Here is a 21,912-nt window from a genome sequence, read left to right as displayed (position 1 = left end):
ATTGTCTCTGTCCATGGGTTATGAAAGTCTGCATACAAGTTCTTTGGTTTTGATAAAAGATAACATAATGGAACAGTGTTTTAAAGTCTCTTAAACCTGATTATCACTAATAATGACAGGATTGCAATGTGTTTAGTGTGCAGCAGAGGAGTGAGATTGCGGCAGATAGAAAAGCATGTAAAATGGTGTAGTGATTTATCTTTATCAACACCTAGGAAGACAGGAGGTTACAAATACCATCTCATATTGCAAGCAATTTAAACAATTTCCTAAACATGTTAGTGGCAAGATCAGTTTGTTTGAAACTTAAATTCAGATCAAATATGTAGACGATCTATCATAATTATTTATGTCACCATCATCTTTTATGTTGATATATGCTGAAAACTTGTCCCCTAAAGTGATCATTCTGTACAAAATATTTTAGTCAGCTAAAAATAAATAACCTTCATTGAGTATTATATAATATATGCCTTCAAAAATGGCTTTGAATTGTGGAATAGTGGAACAGGAGAATTAGCAAGTAGTTTAACTTTTTCAGTCTAAAAATTTCCCTGAAGCTTATGTAATACTTAACTTCATTTGTAAAAGGGAAATAATAACCCTCCCCTGAAAGCATGGTGAAAATTAAAGGCCTCATCATAATTAATGTTATTCATTTTAATATGTTAAATTAATGCAACATGGCCACTTAAAAAAGGAACTGCAAATACCATTACTTAATTAAATTTGGGTAACAAAATACCACAGTTTATATTTGAACTATAGGCCTGGTGCAGGAATTCATGCATGGGTGAGGTCCAGCCAGCCCATCCCAGGCAGTTGGCCGGCTGGCTCCATCCCTCAGTCGAACTCTAGGTCGAACTCCTGATTGAGGGGATAATTTGCATATTAGGCTTTCATTATATAGGACTTGTCCTTTTAACTGACAGGAAAGCATAATCATTGTATGATTCTCTTGGTCTAAATCTGACATATATGTGAAATATGTTATATTCATAATATACCTGTATATAAAGGGGTGGGTTAAAGTAGGTTTACAGTTGTTCATATGGGAAGTAATACAATACTTAATAAATAATAGTACAAGAATAAACTTTCAGGTACTCACAACTGTAAATCTGCTTTTGTGCACCCCTGTATGGTATGTATTATATATATACATAGGAGTGTTGAATTATGGAGTGGATTAAAAATGTACACAATAAGTATTATTAACTGAAGCTATAGCCTCTAAACAGAGATATACGGTGTACTTATTTATGTTTAAAGTAGTAGTACAAGCAGAACTTTCAAATCAATGTTAATATAGGAACAATATTATAAAGTAAAAGCAAAACATTTTATATATAAGGTCTTTTCATAATTTTGAAATTCTTTTTTTAATGTTTTTATTGATTTTTTGAGAGGAAGAAAGAGGGATAGAGACAGAAACATCCATTACAGAGAAACATTGGTTGGCTGCCGCCTGCATGCCCTCTCCTGGGGATCTAACCTGCAACCTGGGCATGTGCCCTGACCAAGAATTGAACCTGCAATTTCCTTGTTTCTGGGTTGATATTCACCCACTGAGCCACACTGGCCAGGCATAATTTTGACATTCTGAGATAAATATCTATGTTCCAAAATAGCTTGATGCCAATGTAGTTTAAAGTCAGTGTTCAAAATCATGATCAGTTATAGTACAAAAATAATATTATTTGAATTAAAAACATTTTGTTGAAACAGTTCTTCAACCATTTCAAGGCAAATAAAGGCTTCATAAAATAAAAAAAAAAATAGAGATAATTTCAGTCAAATATTTAATTGTCTTTTCTCTAGAATTCAAAGTGCCATTGTAGGATATGTATTATTAACAAGAATTCCTATAGGGCAGAATTTTACATAGAACAATTAAGTTTATATTGAATAGTTAAATAAATTAAATAAAAAACACCTCTTTGTCTTTTTTACTATATTAAAATGTACTTTAAATTTCCACAATGGGAGATTTAGTAAGCAGCACTTTCCACAGATCAAATCATGATCATACGCTCATCATATCTACTATTAACATTGTCATAGTTCATTGTAACTGTTATCTATTAAAATTTCCTGAAAATCATGTTTTCTGAACAGCTTAGGAAATGTTCATCTAATTTTACCTAAAGGGTTTATACACAATTTATACCAAATAAAAATTGATTCTAATTTTTTAGCATGACTGTTCTGCTTATTTCCATGAGCTTCATTTCACTGATTATGTTTTACTTTGAATGATTATTTTTTAGAAAATCAAGACTACACTAATAGAATAACCCTTGAATTTAGGTTAACTTAAAAAAATATAACATTGTACAATTTTTATTTTAATCAAATGGTTTTTACCTAAGAGTGCCAATTAGAATCAGGGACTAGATATTCTAAATACACCTTCCTCACTTCTTTCTCTGTGACTCCAGAGGTTTGTAGAACTTAGTAGTAGAACAACAAAAACCAATTGGCTTTCTTAAGTGTTTGTAGAAACTTAGAGGAATGTACCTCTACAAAGTCTGGAGCAAAAGCTCAAATACAGTAATTTCTGTGATCAATTCATTTTTTACTAATTTATTTAATACATTTTTACTGTGATTCTTCTCTGTTCCATGGACTATAGGACTATGGTAAAACACAGGGCATAAAATGGTCAATAAATTGACTGCCGTTGTCTTTCTTGCTGTTTCTGTTTGTTCTAATTTTCATTCTTTCCTATTCTATCTTCCGTCATGACCTTCTACTCCTCTTTTCCTCCCTTCTTTTCTTCCCCCATTATGTCTATTTTTATTTATCTTCTTGAGTAGAACATATGCTCACTGATAGGGCCTAAGGAATTTGTAGATTTGTGCACTTGAGAGAGAAGTGTGTATGTGTGTGTGTTTGGGGGGTGGAGGGGGGGGGCGGAATTTGCACCAAGATAAAGTAACAACATGTTTCAGGAAGAGAATATGTGATCAGCTGCTAATGATGACTAATAAGTGACTGTTCTTGAAATAAATATTTAGATGGTCAAAGTATTTGGTATAATAATATGTCTTAAAAACTATTCAATGCACCTCTAGTAAGGAACAACGGAGTGAACAGTGTCAAGATTAAAGAAACTTTAACAGGGTATTTTTTTTGGTTGGTTGGTTATTTTTTTGCATTTGTAAAAAAGTATTGACTTGTAGTGGTAGGTACAGTATACACCACAGAAAATTATAAAAGTGATAGATTTATTTTAAGTATCACACAGTTCCAACTCATTCACTGACCTTCTGTGTGTACTGTCACAGCACAGTTACTTCACTGTGCCTACTACACAAAAGTGTGTCACTAGTGTGACCATATTTTCTGTTTGTCTTCCTAAGAGAGATAAGAAAAACATATTTTTCTATTGTTTAAAACCCCTCAGAAAAAAATGTGTAAATGAATTTATTTCAGCACATTCTCAATTAGAACATAGAAATGACTAAGATGAATAAAAGCAGGGTTTTTTTTTCCTACAAATAATGACTTCTTCAATATTAATCTAGAAATTTGGAATCACTAGTATAATTTTAGAGTACTTTCACTTACTTTCTAGAATCAGATCTCAACATGTTGACATATGCAATCAACAATATGAAATTTATTGGATTATTTCTATTTGGAAATGTGTCTAAAGTTATCTGATTTAAATGATTCCAAAAACCTTTGTCTATTCCATAACTCCTAGCTCAGTGTTAAATTAAAATTGTTGCTAAATTAGTGCTTTTTGAATAAAATATTTTATTTAAAATGACAAAGTAATTTTACAGGAAAAACATCCCCTGGTTTATAATTGTACTTTAGAAAAACATTACCATTTTGTGATTTATGAATAAAAATATCTTTTTGGAATTCATCCTAAATGTGGCATACAGAACAATTCCTGGGCTGTTTGGAAATCTTAGGGAATATTAGCTAATATTGATTTGAAGAAAATGGTAGCCCTAGTTACCGAATCAGCTTCTACAGCCATAATGTTTCCTTAGAGAACTGCAATTCAATTATTGGCCATGCCACACTTGGCTTCCTCCTTAAGATTGACTGCATTGTATTATGCCAATTTGGAGGCACTTCATTGCCTCTGCACCAAGATCCTCACAGTGAGGTATAGTAACAAAAAAGCCATGCTAACCTTGGGAAAGGGCATTTCCAGGGATTAATGTTAACAACCTTTAGCTGTATTGAAAACTACTGCCTCTATCCAGACTATCATCAATCCCTAGAAATATACTTTGACCCCTGGTTATTACAATTCAGATGTAAAAGGTTAGAAAAAACACACAGATCCATTAAACTGAGTTATGTCTTTCTCCGGGCAATGGCAAAGTTGAAACTTATTTTTCAATATAACAAATAAAATTCTGAAGAGCCCTATGAACACTTAGATTATTATTTACTGTGGCTGAATGTGGCTGTAGTGGATCAATCTCTTTCACAGGCATTTATGCTTAACTTAAGTATTTATTAAAAATATACCTTATGTTCACATGAAAATTAATATGAAAACATGTAACCTTATTTAATACTAGAGGCCCAGTGCACAAAAATTTGTGCACTCGGGGGGAAGTGGGGGTCCCTCAGCCCGGCCTGTGCCCTCTCGCAGTCTGGGACCCCTCGGGAGATAACGACCTACTGGCTTAGGCCTGCTCCCGGGTGGCAGAGGGAAGGCCCAATCCCTGGGTGCAGCCCCTGGTCAGGCTCAGAGCAGGGCTGATTGGGGGGTTGGGGCACTGCCCCCTGTCACACTCAAGGCAGGGTCAATAGGGAATTTTTGGCGCCACCCCCTGTCACACACAGAGCAGGGTGGATCAGGGGGTTGGGGCGCTGCCCCCTGTCATGCACAGAGCAAGGCCCATCAGGGGGTTGGGGTTCCGTACCCTGTCACACACAGAGCAGGGCTGATCAGGGGGTTGAGGAGCTCCCCCCTGTCACTCACAGAGTAGGGCCAATAGGGGAGTTGGGGCACCGCTCCCTGTCACACACAGAGCAGGGCGGATCAGGGGGTTGGGGCGCTGCCCCATGTCATGCACAGAGCAGGGCCCATTAGGGGGGTTGGTGCTCCGTACCCTGTCACACATAGAGCAGGGCCGATCAGGGGGTTGAGGAGCTCCCCACTGTCACTCACAGAGCAGGGCCCATGAGGGGGGTTGCGGCACCGCCCCTTGTCACACACAGAGCAGGGCGGATCAGGGGGTTGGGGTGCCAACCTCTATCACCCACAGAGCAGGGCCGATCCGGGTGGTGGGGCACCGCCACTCTCATACTCAGGGCAGGGCCTATGGGGAGGTTATGGCTCTACCCTGTCACACACAGAGCAGGGCCTGTGTGTGTGGGGGGGAGGGTTGGGGCGCGGCCCTCTATCACCCACAGAGCAGGACCAATCAGGGGGTTGGGGCTCTGCACCCTGTCACACACAGAGCTGCAGGGTGATCAGGGGCTTTGGGCGCTGCCCACTGTCATGCCGATCCCGGTGCCGGTGCCGGGAGGCATATTACCCTTTTACTATATAGGGTAGAGGCCTGGTGCATGGGTGGGGGCTGGCTGGTTTGCCCTGAAGGGTGTCATTGATCAGGGTGGGGGTCACGCTTGGGTGCCTGGCCAGCCTTGGTGAGGAGATGATGGCTGTTGCATCTGGTCACACACCCTTTAGGGTGAGAGTCCCCACTGGGGTGCCTGGCCAGTCTGGCTGAGGGGCTGAGGGCCGTTTTCAGGCTGATGGGTGACTGAAGCTCCCAACCGCTCCTTTTTTTCTTTTTTTTTTTTTTTATTCTGGGCCAGCTTTAGCTCTGAGGCCTCGGCTGCTGAAAATAGGTTTCTGGCCTTTGTTTACCGTCTGTATTTGATACGATGTTGCGGTCCGGCTGGCTGAAGCCCAGCTGAGTAAAGCAGGTTTCTGGGGTTTTGTTTATCTTCTATATTTGCAACATAGTTGCTTAGAGTTGCAGCTGAGAGGCTGGCAAGTCAGGCGGGGAATGTTGGAGTCCTCCGTCACTGAAGCAAGCAAGCCTCATGTTAGTTTCAAGCTGCCTGGCTGCCGGCCGCCATCTTGGCTGACAGTTAATTTGCATATCGCCCTGACTAGCCAATGGGAATGGTAGCGGTCGTATGCCAATTACCATGTTTCTCTTTTATTAGATAGGATCATAAAAGCTCATTTTCTTTTAACTATTTTTACAAAACTATTTTACTTATAAAACAAGAGTTTCAAAAGATATATGTGAAAAAGCATCACCCTGAGATGACTTTGCAGATTCTCATCAAATAGGTTAAAGATGAGTTCAAGATTCTGAATAGTCCAAACATTCACTGGGAATATTATTGCACTGGCACATTTTTGAAACATACTGCTTTAAATTTTCATTTAAACTCCAACTAAAAAATTATATGATACAAAGCATTTTAGAATTCTTAAGGTTTATGATAGTTTTTTTAAGTTCACAGACTCTAATACCACTACAATATAGAAGAATTTGAAATTTTAGAATATAATACAATTTATCCAAATTAATTACATTGAGTAGAACAATTGTCATATGTGGTATTAAAATAAAATCAAACATTTGACATTATAATGGTATTATCAAAAGCTAAATTCCCACACATTTTATTAGAAAATATTAAGTACCATTGTTTTAAAAATCATTCTAAACTAAAGAAAAAAGATGATATCTCCCCAAATAATTTATAAAAATAGTGTAACATTAATATTATAACTCAATATTGATAATAAACTACAGAGATAGATAAGACAAATTTTGAAACATGTGTTCAGTCTATTCTAAATAAAATGTAAAAATTGAGTCATACAACTAACTGTACAAAACATTGACAACTTTAGGTTTATATCGGAATTTTAAGTAATTTGGTAGTAAAATATGTATCAACACAATTTGTCCCATAAAATAATTAGAGAACAAAGTAGGAGGGATCTCAATACCAGATATCAAGATGTATTACAAAGCCATTGTTCTCAAAACTGCCTGGTACTGGCACAAGAATAGACATATAGATCAATGGAAGAGAATAGACAACCCAGAAACCAACCAAACCACTATACTCAATTAATATTTGACAAAGGAGGCACGTACGTACAATGGAACCAAGACATTCTCTTCAATAAATGGTGCTGGGAAAGTTAAACAGATACATGCAAAAAAAAAAAAAATGAAACTAGACCACTAACTCACACCATACATAAAATAAACTCAAAATGGATAAAGGACTTAAACATAAGACGGGAAACCATAAAAACATTAGAGGAATCCACAGGAAGCAAAATCTCAACATATGCCAAAGCAATATCTTCACTGATATAGCTCCCAGGGCAATGGAAACTAAAGAGAAAATAAACAAATGGGACTACATCAAAATAAAAAGCTTCTGGACAGCAAAAGAAACCACCAACAAAACAACAAGAAAGCCCACTGCATGGGAGAACATATTTGCCAATATTATCACCAATAAGGGTGTAATCTCCAACATTTACAGGTAACTCATACAACTTAACAAAAGAAAGATAAACAACCCAATCAAAAAATGGGCAACGGACCTAAATAGATACTTTTTGAAAGAGGACATATGAAACACCAAGAGACATATGAAAACATGTCACTGATCATCTGAGAGATGCAAATCAAACGACAATGTGGTAACATCTTACACCTGTCAGAATGGCTTTCATCAACAAATCAACAAATGACAAGTGCTGGCGAGGATGCAGAGAAAAAGGAATACTTGTGTACTGCTGCTGGGAATGCAGACTGGTGCAGCCACTGTAGAGAACAGTATGGTATTTCCTTAAAAAACTAAAAATGGAACTCCCATTTGATCTGGTGATTCCACTTCTAGGAATATATCCTAAGAAACTATTAACACCAATCAAAAAAGATATATGCACCCCTATGTTCATAGCAGCACAATTCACCATAGCTACGATTTGGAAACAAACCTAAATGCCCATCATCAGATGAGTGGATTAAAAAACAGTGGTACATCTACACAATGGAATACTATGCTGTGGTAAAAAAAAAAAAGAAGGCCTTCTTACCATTTGCAACAGCATAGGTGGAATTGGAGAGCATTATGCTAAGTGAAATAAGCCAGTCAGAGAAAGATAAATATCACATGATCTCACCCATTTGTGGAATATAATGAACAACATAAACTGATGAACAAAAACAGACTCAGAGATAGGGAAGCATCGATCAGACCGTCAACCTCAGAGGGAAAGTAGGGGAGGGTGGGGATAAGGGGGAGAGATCAATGAAAGGACTTGTATGCATGCATATAAGCCTAATCAATGGACACAGACACCAGGGGGGTGAAGGCATTAGTGTGAGGGTGAGGGGGAACAATGGGGGGAAATAAAAAGAAAATAAGTGAATTAAATTAAAAAATAAATAAATAAAGTAATTATGAAAAAAAGAAAATAAGTCAAACAAATTTTCATGAATGCTAAAAAGCATCTGTTAATCTCTAATCGCTTCAGGCACTACTACATCCCTCCTACATTTTTAAAAAGATAACACAGGAAAAGGGGATTGGGATAATGAGGGGTAGAGGGGATCAAATGTGCAGTGATATGAGGAGAATTGACTTTGGGTGGTGAGCACACAATGCAATATACAGACGATGTATAATAGAATTGTACACTTTAAACCTATATAATTTCATGAATCAATATCACCAAAATAAATTTAATAATAAATAATAAGCTTAACAAAAAGATAATATAGGAATGGAGGGTAAATACTTTGTAGTAACTACTTAAAAAATCAAAATAAATTGTTATTTCAAATAAAAACTACTACATTCATTTTTAATAAACTTAGGTAACAGAGTAATTCTTTTTTTAATATATTTTATTGATTTTTTACAGCGTGGAATAGAGAGTTAGAAACATCAGTGAGAGAGAAACATCGATCAGCTGTCTCCTGCACATCCCCTACTGCTGATGTGCCCTCAACCAAGGTACATGCCCTTGACCGGAATCAAACCTGGGACCCTTCATTTCATATGCTGACACTCTATCCACTGAGCCAAACCGGTTCAGGAGAGTAATTCTTAATATTAAAGTTATTTTTATGATTGAAGTAAAGGTGTACTAAAATATTTGAGGAATAATAAAATGGTGTAGGTCAACATTTAAAATAAATTTTATAAATTAATATTCTATAATGAAATATATCTGTGTTGAAATAAATGTGTAAAAGTCAATAGCTACTTTTTGTTCATAGCACTAAAAGGGGAAGAAAGCTTTTTTGAGGTAGTTACAAAATTATCAAATGTCCAGATAAGATTCAAAATCTTTAATACCATATTAAAAATATTTAAAAATTTGTAAAATATAAAACAAAAGGGAAATACAATATTCTTGGTTAGAACATTTAATTTCACAAACTAAATTCTTGTGTATCAATATTTAAATATAAGTAATTACAACCAAAATCACATTATTTCAAAATCACAGTTTCAGTTTCATTCTCTTACTTGTGTACATTAATTTTAAAATTTATCAGAATAATGAAAGGTTAAACAAGTCAATGAAATTATAAACAAGATAAGGGAGTGGAAAGAGAATCTGTAACGTAACAGAGATGGTATTGGCATACCAATACACAGATCATTAAGCTAATTTAGAAATAGATCCAAGGATATAGAAGAGATGTTCATATATGACAATTGCAGAGGAGACCTTCTTAGTTGAGAGATAGATGCACTTAATTATGACAATCTTTTATGTGGTTGGAAATTAATATGTGCTGTTTATAAAACCAAAGTGCTAGTGCTTTGAAAAAAAATATGTATATATATATATGCTTGTAATTCACTTACCAAGTACCTTTTGCAAATTTACAAGAAAAAAAATATATCAAATATTCAATAGGATATAGGAAAATATATGAACAGGGAATTTACAGAACAGTAATTAAAAATACTGACAAAATGAAAATTTTCACAAATGCACTGGTAATTAGTGAAATGTAATTTAGAGAAAAATATAGCATTATGTTTATGTAACAAATAAGTAAACTTCCTTTGCGATTATATATATATATACTTATCTATATATATAAAAGCCTAAGTGACTGAATGACCGAATGACCAAATGACCAACAAACTGAACAACCAGTCAACTGGTCGCTATGATGAGCACTGACAACCAGGGGGCAGATGCTCAGCATAGGAGCTGCCCCCTGGTGGTCAGTGCACTCCCACAGCTGAGCATCACTCAGCAGACCATTGGGTGCCAGATGCCAGGCCCACAGCTGGCGAGACTCTCCCACCTCCACAGCACTGCTACTGAGCAGTGGCAGCAGCGGCAGGTGCCTGGCCCTGGCTGCTTGACATTTTCGGCACTACTACATCCCTCAAAACTAGCAGTCCCATTCCCCAAGGGATCCCAGATTGTGAGAGGATGCAGGCCAGGCTGAGGGACCCCACTGGTGCATGAATCTGTGCACCAGGCCTCTAGTACATATATAAATGAAGAAAGGTTTGGAAGGAGGCACTGTGATCTAAATGTGCTTAGCTTGGAGACATGGGAATTGTGGAGTCAAGGTTTCAGGTGAGATGATTAGCATTATCTATAATAATAAAAGGGTAATATGCTAATTAGACCGGATGTCTTCCAGACATCATTCCGACATCCTTCCTGATGAAGCTAGAATCAGAGGGAGGCCAGCTGGGGTCCCAGGTGCCTGCGGGTGGGTGGAGGAGGGAAGCCTGGGTCTCGGGTGCTGGAGGGAAGCCGGTGCCAGCAGCCAGGGGAAGAAAGGCCTACTCTTGAATGAATTTTCCTGCACCAGGCCTCTATTGTTATATATTTGTACTGCATGCAACAGGTGTTAGTTGATTCATGTTATAAGCTGGTTATTCTTCTTGTTGATAAGAATACATCAGTGAGAAAAAGATAAAAAAAATTACTACCATAAGTGACAGGTAAATCATAAAATGACAGGTAAATCATCCTATCTAATAAAATAGAAACATGGTAATTGGTGTACGACTACTATACTTCCCATTGGCTAATCAGGGCAATATGCAAATTAACTGCCAGTCAAGATGGCGGACAGCAGCCAGGCAGCTTGAAACTAACATGAGGCTTGCTTGCTTCAGTGACGGAGGACTCCAACATTCCCCGCCTGCTGCTGCAGGGCTCTGAGCTGCAACTCTAAGCAACTATGTAACAAATATAGAAGCTAAACAAAACCCCAGAAACCTGCTTTAGTCTGCCGGGCTTCAGCCAGCAGGATCACAACATTGTAAGCAAAGGCCAGAAACCTACTTTCAACAGCGGAGGCCTAAGAGCTGGAGCCAAGCCTCAAAGCTAAAGCTGGCCCAGAATAAAAAAAAAAAAAAGAAAAAAGAAAAAAAGGAGCGGTTGGGAGCTTCAGTCAGCCGCCAGCCTGAAAACAGCCCTCAGCCCCTCACCCAGACTGGCCAGGAACCCCAGTGGGGACCCCCACCCTGAAGGGTGTGTGACCAGCTGCAAACAGCCATCATCCCCTCACCCAGGCTGGCCAGACACCCCAGTGGGGACCCACACCCTGATCCAGGATACCCTTCAGGGCAAACCAGTCAGCCCCCACACTTGCACCAGGCCTCTACCCTATATAGTAAAAGGGTAACATGCCTCCCAGCACCGGGATCAATGTGACAGGGGGCAGCGCCCAAACACCCTGGAGGCTGGGCCACAACCTCCCTATCCACCCTGCTCTGTTCATGACAGGGGAAGGCGCCCCAACCCCCTGATCAGCCCTGCTCTGTGCCTGATAGGGGGGAGCTCCCCAACCCTCTGATCTGCCCTGCTCTGTGCATGACAGGGGCAGAGCCCCAACTCCCCAATCAGCCCTGCTCTGAGCCCAACCAGGGGCTACACCTAGGGATTCGGCCTGCCCTCTGCCACCCGGGAGCAGGCCTAAGCCAGCAGGTCGTTATCTCCAGAGGGGTCCCAGACTGCGAGAGGGCACAGGCCAGGCTGAGGGACTCCCCCTTCCCCCCGAGTGCACAAATTTTTGTGCATCAGGCCTCTAGTAAAATATAATATTCATGCATGTTATATAATTGTAATATAAAATATGAGGGGAAAGTTCCACATAAAATGTATCATGAAAATTAAATGAATAACAAAATATGTGTCAATTAAAAATATGTTTTTGTTTTCCTTACTCCTCAAATTGTAATGCTGAATCAACAGTAAAATCTTGTGAAAACAACCAAATTTCATTGCTTGTCACCATTGAACATGGTTGATATTTTCCTATGTTATAAGCTACACAAACACGTGTTAGGTTTTGATTTCCTATGCAAATCCAGTGGTGTGCTCTATAACTAATTCTTCTATATCCTGATTCTTTTTAGCTCTTGTTGCACATTGGCAATTGAAAACAAGGCTAAAAGCTTGAAGAGTGCTTTGTTTTGAATTTCTTTATTATCTTAAGGAGATAAAAGCAAATGAAGATGTGTGGTACTTTCATTTTCAAAGCTGGAAACAAAGGAAAAGATATTGCATCTATATATTTTAATTTATCTAATACTAGAGGCCCAGTGCACGAATTGTGAACAGGTGGGGTCCCTTGGGGTGGCCTGTGGGGATCGTGCTCAAACCGGCTGTCCAATGGCGCCTTCCACTCCTACCTGCCGCTTCCTCTCATACTGGCCCTGCTGTGCCTGCCGCCCAGTCAGTCCCAATCGGCAGCGCTCACCAGCCAAAAGCCCTGCATCTGGCACTGTGAATGTTCCCCCATGTCCCACATGGTTCAGGGTTCAGGATCTGGAAGAGGGGTCGCATGCAAATGAAAGAGATGAGACAAGAAATAATAATTTGGAAATATTGGGGGCCAGGCAGGCAAGCCCAACACAAGGGGAAGGACTTCCACTGGTGCCCAGGCCTCGCCAGCCTTTTATTCAATATTGGATACACATCTAGTTCTTAGGCAGGTAATTGCGGTAGCAGACAGACTATCTTAAAGGTTAGTAAATATTAGAAGGATTTACTCTAAAACTATTTGATCAGGAAATAACTTAAGCCCCCATTGTCTGGACTAGACAATTGGTGCATAACTCTGGCCCTTGCCATGGGTTCAAGGTTCAGTTCCGGGATCCTTGTTTGCACTTCTCTGATAATGAAGACAATGGGTGGCTTCCTGCATGGCACCTGTCCAGAGGGGAGTGGGGGGGAGGGGCAGAACATGATCAGCCTTCTGGGCGGGCAGTGGAATGCACTTGCCAGCCCAGGATCCAGATCTATCCCACTGACATTCGTGCCAGTTGTTGGAAGCCACCTGGTGCCGGCTTTTATATCATTTCTTCCTTGAGGAGTGTCTCGGGAGAGGAAGCAGCTGTGGTGTCTGAGATCATCTTCCAGGGGATCGTGCTGGTAGGCCACCAGGATGTGTCGGGCCGCTGATCAGCGCTTCTGCTGTGGGAGCACAGTGACCACCAGGGGGCAACTCCTGCACTGAGCATCTGTCCCCTGTTGGTCAGTGTGCGTCATAACAAGTGGTAGACCAATTGACTGGTTTTTCAGTTGTTTGGCCACTTCGGCTTTTATACATACAGGCTAGAGGCCTGGCGCATGAAATTTGTGCACGGGTAGGGTCCCTAGGCCTGGCCAGCAATCAGGGCCAATCAGGTTCCCTGCCTCCCGGCCTCCCCACCTCATCCTTCCCTCCCTCCCTCAGGGCCCTGCTGCCGCTGCTGGTCATCTGCCATGTTCCACGCCACACCCTGGTGGTCAGCACACATCCTGGTTGAACTCCAGAGGGGACAATTTGCATATTAGCCTTTTATTATATAGGATAAAATGTCTTCATAAAATTCATTAAGACAATTTTTTAAAAAGTTGACAGGACCAACATTAACAAGTTTTTAAAAGTATGTAAAAGTATGTATCCTGTCTAATAATAGACAAGCATGATAATTGACAGTACCTTCTATATGCCTCCCATTGGCTAATCAGCACCATATGCAAATTAACCACCAACAAAGATGGTGGTTAATTTGCATATACCAGCTGGGAGTGAAGACTGAAGACAAAATGGAAGCGAAGCGCTACGGAAGGGAGCAAAATAGAGGCGGCAGAGACAGGAAAGAAGCCAAGACTGCGGAGGCAGGAGGTGGGAGGAGAACCCGCCCCCCTCAATGGCTGGGAGAGGGAGGGGAATCCCAGCAGGAGCGGCTGGGAGCAGGAGCGAAGCCTACCTCAGCGGGTTTCACTCCCTTCTCCGCTTCGCTCCAGCCGCTGGAAGCACTATTCTTGCAGGAATCTTCCTTCAATGGGCCTCTAGTATGAATATATATATATATATATATATATATATATATATATATATATATATATGTAAAAAACGCATATAATTATTTTTCAGTAATTGGTGAAATAATGCATTTTACAGTATTGAATAACAGTGCAGCAAGCATTACAATAGTATAGCACTATTTAAGGTACTTCTTTTACAGTTTCTTCTTTTCTTATGAGATATTTACCTTCTGAGTTTCCATGCCCTATGCTGTCAATTATTTTACTTAGAACATTTCATAATATGTATTTGTCTAATATACTAAATGTAGTACGGTTTCAACTATTAATCTTTGTTTCTTGAAAGCAAGGCCCTCTTTGTGTTTTGTCAGTAGTATATCCCTAGCAATCTACACTGTGTCTGTTATGCCCAGATTTCAAGACCCCCCAAAGATCCACCAGGGAGCACCAAATCCGATGCAAAAGCAGAGAGTCTTTTATTCAAGCCCGGGACTTGGTCCCCCCCCCCCCCCCGCCTCCATTACTGGATGCAAGAGAGAGCCCCGAGTCCCAAGGGAACAAAGAATGTATAGGGCTTGGGGTTGGGGGTGGGGGCACACTCTGACCACTGATTTGGCCGATCCTGGTTGGTTGAGTGAGGGCCGGGGGCTAGTGACGCAAGGGCAGGTGCAGCTAGGGTCTGGTTACACAAAGACGGGGGGTGGCCAGCATACTCTTGGCCTTGGGCTAGTTTCCCCGCTTTCCCATTGGCCGAGATAAGGGCAGGCTGAGTAACTGATACATTCTGCGGCTTTTTCTTGGAAGAGGGGATAAGGACACAGCTATCAGTCCTGTTCTGTCCTTTCATGTCTTGTTTGTAGACACTGTTTTCCCACCCTGAGGGATGAAAGTCTTGAGAGTCAGAACTTTCTATTTGTTCTTTCATTTTACTACATCTAGTTCTAAGCTCCTCTACCTGAGAGAGCTTTGAAAAAAAAAAAAAGAAAAAGATTAACCATGTGTTATTAAAACTAGATATTTCAAAGAAGATTTACTTAGAGTAGTGTCTTTATGTTATATTTGGAAATGTCATTCTGTTGAAGAGAAGTTTCTTTTAAATGTTAGATTATGTTTCTAATTAAAAATATGTTTACATCAGTAGAGAATTAATGAAGGGTAGTATAGTAATACAAATTTAATTATGGTAATTGATTGTCATTGTCTTTTTTTCCTGCTTCCTAAATAATGTCACAAAAGAAAAAAGATTAATATTTATTTCTAATGTTCAGTCAATTAGTGAATTTATTTATGTGGCTTTCCAGGATTCATTGTAGATTTTGAGATTAAATTGGTCTTGTAATTAGCAATCCAAATTTGATATAGATGTTATATGTGCCCTAGTGGAAGGAACTATAAAAAGATACTATATAAATTTTAATACCAACAAAAATTTGCAAGTTTTATCTTAACTATAATAATGTCCTTAAAGTTAATCATAATACGGCTTTGTATTTATGCTTTCTTATTTTGTTATATCCCATTTTTTTTTTAAATATATTTTATTGATTTTTTACAGAGAAGAAGGGAGAGGGATAGAGAGTTAGAAACATCGATGAGAGAGAAACATCGATCAGCCGCCTCCTGCACGCCCCCTACTGGGGATGTGCCCGCAACCAAGGTACATGCCCTTGACCGGAATCGAACCCGGGACCCCTCAGTCCGCAGGCCGACGCTCTATCCACTGAGCCAAACCGGTTCGGCATATCCCATTTTTTAATGAAAAAAAATCTGAGAGGAAAAAAGGAGTACAGGCCATGGCTAAAATGGGTGACTGGAAAATTAATTAATTAATATAAGTCTCAGTATCTCAATTGTAAAAGTTATTTTTTTCAAGTTGAGCATTCTGCTCTTTTAATATAATTATCATACATTAATAGACATATGTTGGCTTTCACAGAAGGAAGTCATACTTACATTTTCAAACATTTACATCTTGAAATCAAAGCCTACAATTTCACTGAGACAAAAGTATTTGAAAGCAAAATAATCTCTCACATCTTATTTTTCTCACCTTTTTGCTACTTACATATAAATTATTGCCTTGAAAAGGAGAACAAGGCTGACAATGTACAAAGATTTCTGTATGTAGTAGTCCGTCCCCCTTACCTACAATTTCAGTTATGCACAGTCAACTGCAGCCTGAACATATTAAATGAAAAATTGCAGAAATAAAACACTAATAAGTTTTAAATTGCATGCCATTGGGTATCATGATAAAATCTAGCACTATCACACCCTTTGTGGCCAGATATTAATCATTGCTTTTCCAGCATATCCATGCTGTATATGCTACCCACCAGTTAATCACTTAATAGCCATCTCAGTTACCAGACGTACTGTTGCTGTATATTATTGCTTTTACTCAAATGACCCTTATTTTACTTAATAATACTACAAACAAGTCAGCTGAGCTTTGGAATTATATATGGCAAGCCTATCTGAAACTCCTCCTCAGTCCCTCTCTCATGCATGTTTCCATTTTCTTGTTCTCTAGCCCCACTTGGAATGTAATTTATATGGGCAGAGTTGAGTGTCCAAGGCTGATAACAGAAATGAGTAAAGACTATATTCAGCCAATATACTTTGTTTATTTATCCTAAGTATTTCCACAGAATTTCCTTACCCCTCTCCAGCTTCAAAAGCTTTTCTACTTTGGGTGATGATGTTTCAGTGTTCATGGATTATAACAAATGTACCACTGGATGTTAATAAGAAGGAAGAATGTGATTGTTTGGGAACAGGGATAAATGGGAACTTGATACACTAGCATCCTCACCGTATTTCCACTTTCCATGATTTCAATAAGCTGGCTCAACTGTGGCTCAAAAATATTAAATGAAAAATTGCAGAAATAAAGAATTCATATGATTTAAATTGTGTGCATTCTGGATAACATGATGAGATCTCTTGCCCTTCTCCTCAGGACATGAATCATCACTCAGTCCAGCGTATCCACGCTGTATATCCTACCTGCCTGTTAGTCACTTAGTAGCCAATGGGTTGTCAGATCTATTGTTGCAGAATCGCCGTGCTAGTGTTCAAACAACCCTTATTTTTCTTAATAATGAAACTTTTACATAACTTTTATTACATTGACTTAAAATTCAGTTATAAAATATATGTTATTACCTAGATGATATTTAAGATGGCCATTATCTAGACTCAGTGTATGAATAACCCCACCCCCACCTACACACACATATATATGTAAAACTTTCCTAAAAATAATTAAGATACTTTGTTTTAATATTGGTAAAACTATGTTCCATTTGGCTTTTGATCTTAAATTAGATATGGTGTCCCTTTTACATAAATGCAATAGAAAATAATTAATGGTATTTAACCCTGTTAAAATTAATATAAATTTTTCTAACTATGCTGAAGTGGATTAGGATATCAACATCCATGAGAATATAGTGGAATCTGTTCATCCTGAGACTGTTGAGATTTTATTTTCTTGTATCTTTAGTCTTAAAATATATACTCACAGAATAGATATTCTCAGTGACTCAGAAGGATTCTTTGTAAATAGCACTCATTGCAGTACGGATTGAAAAAAAGAACAAACAAACTTAGAAACACAGCAATACTAGTATATTCTATGCATCGAACCACATCTTCAAGATAAGCTGACCAAATAGAAAAGCTTGTTCTCATGCTATTCTTTCTTTACATTAGGGTTTAATAATTTGTACAGATGACATACCCAAGTGTATATATTCCAGCTGCCCAGGAGTTAGTCTTGTAGTCAAGGCCTTCAGCACCAATTCGTTCTTCGTTAGTGCAAGCAAAGGATAAAGTTCCTAAAAGCAGATCATCTGGGCATAGACACTGACAGTAGCACATTGAACATTTGAGTATTTATAATTCAATTCAAGTAAAGCTTGAAAAGGAGAGTCAGAGAGTCTCAGGGGCAGTGCATGTCAGGATATGCATTCTTCCATTTGTCTGTAAGTCAAAAAGTACCTTTGAAAAGTGTCTTATTCGTTGGCAATATGCAATGAACAAATAGATGTGCATTTTGCACTCCTGAACATGATACTGTAAATAACATTTGCATAAATGTTTTTAAATTGGCAAGTATGCAAGGTGCTCACTAGTACAGAGTTTATAAAGAATACTTCGCTATGAGGCATAACTTAAACTCATGAGTGTAAAAAGATTCCATTAGGAAATATTTTTATTTATTATTTTTAGTTGTTGCTATTTTATTTTATTTTTTAATTGTTTTATTGCTTAAAGTATTACAAAGAGTATTACATATGTCTCCTTTTTTTCTCCCCTTGACCTTCCCCCAGCCTCCCATGCCCCTCAGTGTCTTGTGTCCATTGGTTATGCTTATATGCATGCATACAAGTCCTTCGGTTGATCTCTTACCCACCCCCACAACCCTCCCTGGCCTTTCTGCTGCAGTTTGACAGTCTGTTGGATGTTGCTCTGCCTCTGTATCTATTTTTGTTCATCAATTTATAATGGTCTTATTTACCCATAAATGAGTGAGATCATGTGATATTTATCTTTCTCTGACTGGCTTATTTCACTTAGCATAATGCTCTCCAGTTCCATCCATGCTGTTGCAAATGGTAAGAACTCCTTCGTTTTTATAGCAGCATAGCATTCCATCGTGTAGATGTACCACAGTTTTCTAATCCATTCATCTGCTGATGGGCACTTAGGCTGTTTCCAGATCTTAGCTATGGTGAATTGTGCTGCTATGAACATAGGGGTGCATATATCCTTTCTGACAGGTGTTTCTGTTTTCTTGGGATATATTCCTAGAAGTGAGATCACTGGGTCAAATGGGAGTTCCATTTTTAACATCGCTATGAGTCATAACTTAAACTCAAGAGTATAAAAAGATTCCATTAAGAAATATTTTTATTTATTATTTTTAGTTGTTGCTATTTTATTTATTTATTTATTTATTTATTTATTTATTTAAATCTTTATTGTTAAGTGCGTTACTTACCTCGACTCTAAGCTTGTCGGGAACAGTAACAAGGACCCCGTGTCTACTCCTGTTTCCTGTGTTTGTAAACCCTCAGCCATGCGTGAGTGCATCTCCATCCATGTTGTCCAGGCTGGTGTCCAAATCGGCAATGCCTGCTGGGAGCTCTACTGCCTGGAACACGACATCCAGCCCCATGGCCAGATGCCAAGTGACAAGGCCATTGATGGGGGAGATGACTCCTTCAACACCTTCTTTAGTGAGACAGGAGCTGGCAAGCATGTGACCAAGGCAGTGTTTGTAGACCTGGAACCCACAGTCATTGATGAAGTTTTCACTGGTACCTACCACCAGCTCTTCCACCCTGAGCAGCTGAGCACAGGCAAGGAAGATGCTGCCAATAGCTATGCCCGTGGACACTACACCATTGGCAAGGTGATCACTGCCCTCAGCTTGTCTGAATTCGGAAACTGGTGGACCAGTGCACAGGCCTTCAGGGCTTCTTGGTTTTCCACAGCTTTGGTCGGGGAACTGGTTCTGGGTTCACCGCCCTGCTGATGGAACGTCTCTCTGTCAATTATGGCAAGAAGTCCAAGCTGGAGTTCTCCATCTACCCAGCCCCCAGGTCTCCACATCTGCAGTTGAGCCCTACAACTCCATCCTCACCACCCACACCATCCTGGAGCACCTGATTGTGCCTTCATGGTTGACAATGAGGCCATCTATGACATGTGTCATAGAAACCTCAATATTGAGCACCCAACCTACACTAACCTTAAATGCCTTATAAGCCAGATTGTAGTCTCCATCGCTGTATCCCTCAGGTTTGATGGAGCCCTGAATGTTGATCTGACTGAATTCCAGACCAACCTGGTGCCTTATCCCCTCATCCACTTCCCTCTGGCCACATATGCCCCTGTCATCTCTGCTGAGAAAGCCTACATGAACAGCTTTCTGTAGCAGAAATCACCAATGCGTGCTTTGAGCCAGCCAACCAGATGGTGAAATGTGACCCTTGCCATAGTAAATACATGGCTTGTTGTCTATTGTACCATGGTGACCTGGTCCCCAAAGATGTCAATGCTGCCATTGCCACCATCAAGACCAAGCACAGCGTCCAGTTTGTGGACTGGTGCCCCACTGGCTTCAAAATTGGCATTAATTACCATCCTCCCACTGTAGCCCCTGGTGGAGACCTGGCCAAAGTACAGCGAGCTGTGTGCATGCTGAGCAACACCACAGCTTTGCTGAGGCCTGGGCTCACCGGGACCACAAGTTTGACCTGATGCCAAGCGTGGCTTTGTCCACTGGTACGTGGGTGAGGGCATGGAGGAAGGAGAGTTTTCTGAGGCCTGTGAGGACATGGCTGCCCTTGAGAAGGATTATGAGGAAGTTGAGAAGTCGGTGTGGTTTCCGTTGGAGAGGGTGAGGAAGAAGGAGAGGGATACTAATTCCTTTCAGCCCTGCAACATGTCTTACTCAGAATTTCAGGTTCAACAGCTGACAGGCATTAAAGCTTTCTGGTTAGATTTTCTCCACTTTTACCTGTGTTCATGTCTGCCTTTTTTTCATGCATACCTGTACGATTATCTCTTCATGTTTAAAAGTAAAGGCATGGAGAAAGAAAAACATCTTTATTGTTGAAAGTATTACATATGTCCCCTTTTTACTTCATTGGCCTCTCCCAGTCTACCCATGCTCCCCACCCCAGGCCTTCACCACTATATTGCCTCTATCCATGGGTTATACATATATGCATAAAAGTTCATTGGTTGATCTCTTCCCACCCACCAATCCTAGCTTGCCTTCGCTCTGAGGTTTGACAGTCTGTTCAATGCTTCTGTGTATCTGGATCTATTTTTATTCATCAGTTTATGTTGTTCATTATATTTCACATATGAGTGAGATCATGTGATACTTATCTTTCCCCAACTGGCTTATTTTGCTTAGCATAATGCTTTCTAGGTCCATCCATGTTGTTGCAAATGGTACAAGTTCTTTCTTTTTTACAACTGTGTAGTATTCCATTGTGTAGATGTGCCACAGGTGGGTTTTCTAAAATATATTTTATTGACTTTTCACAGAGAGGAAGGGAGAGGGACAGAGAGTTAGAAACATCGGTGAGAGAGAAACCTTGATCAGCTGCCTCCTGCTCACCCCCCAGTAGGGATGTGCCCACAACGAAGGTATGTGCCCTTGACTGGAATCGAACCTGGGACCCTTGATTCTGCAGGCAGATGCTCTATCCACTGAGCCAAACCGATTAGGGCACAGGTGTTTTCTTTTATCTACTCATCAACTGATGAGCACTTGGGTTGCTTCCAAATCTTAGCTATTATAAATTGCACTGCTATAAACATAGGGGTGCATATATCCTTTCTGATTGGTGTTTCAGGTTTCTTAGGCTATATTTCTAGAATTGGGAGGACTGGGTCAAATGGGAGTTCCATTTTTAACTTTTTGAGGAAATTCTGTTTTCCACAGTGGCTGCACCAGTCTGCATTCCCATTAGCAGTGTACGAGGGTTCACTTTTCTCCACATCCTTGACAATATTTATCCTTTGTTGATTTGTTGATGATAGCCATTCTGACAGGTGTGAGGTGGTGCCTCATTGTCATTTTGATTTGCATCTCTCAG

At 39.7% G+C, this 21,912-nt stretch overlaps 1 pseudogene; it reads left to right on the top strand.

Annotated features, from left to right (window-relative positions):
* Positions 1 to 19,373: 19,373 nt before the first annotated feature.
* LOC118658851 lies at positions 19,374 to 20,725 on the top strand (annotated as a pseudogene).
* The last annotated feature ends 1,187 nt before the right edge of the window (positions 20,726 to 21,912 follow it).

The sequence above is a fragment of the Myotis myotis genome, unplaced genomic scaffold, assembly GCF_014108235.1.
Source record: "Myotis myotis isolate mMyoMyo1 unplaced genomic scaffold, mMyoMyo1.p scaffold_m19_p_1, whole genome shotgun sequence".
Lineage (NCBI taxonomy): Eukaryota > Metazoa > Chordata > Mammalia > Chiroptera > Vespertilionidae > Myotis > Myotis myotis.
The sequence above is the reverse complement of the archived record's forward strand: the minus strand, read 5'-3'. Positions and strand labels throughout refer to the sequence as shown.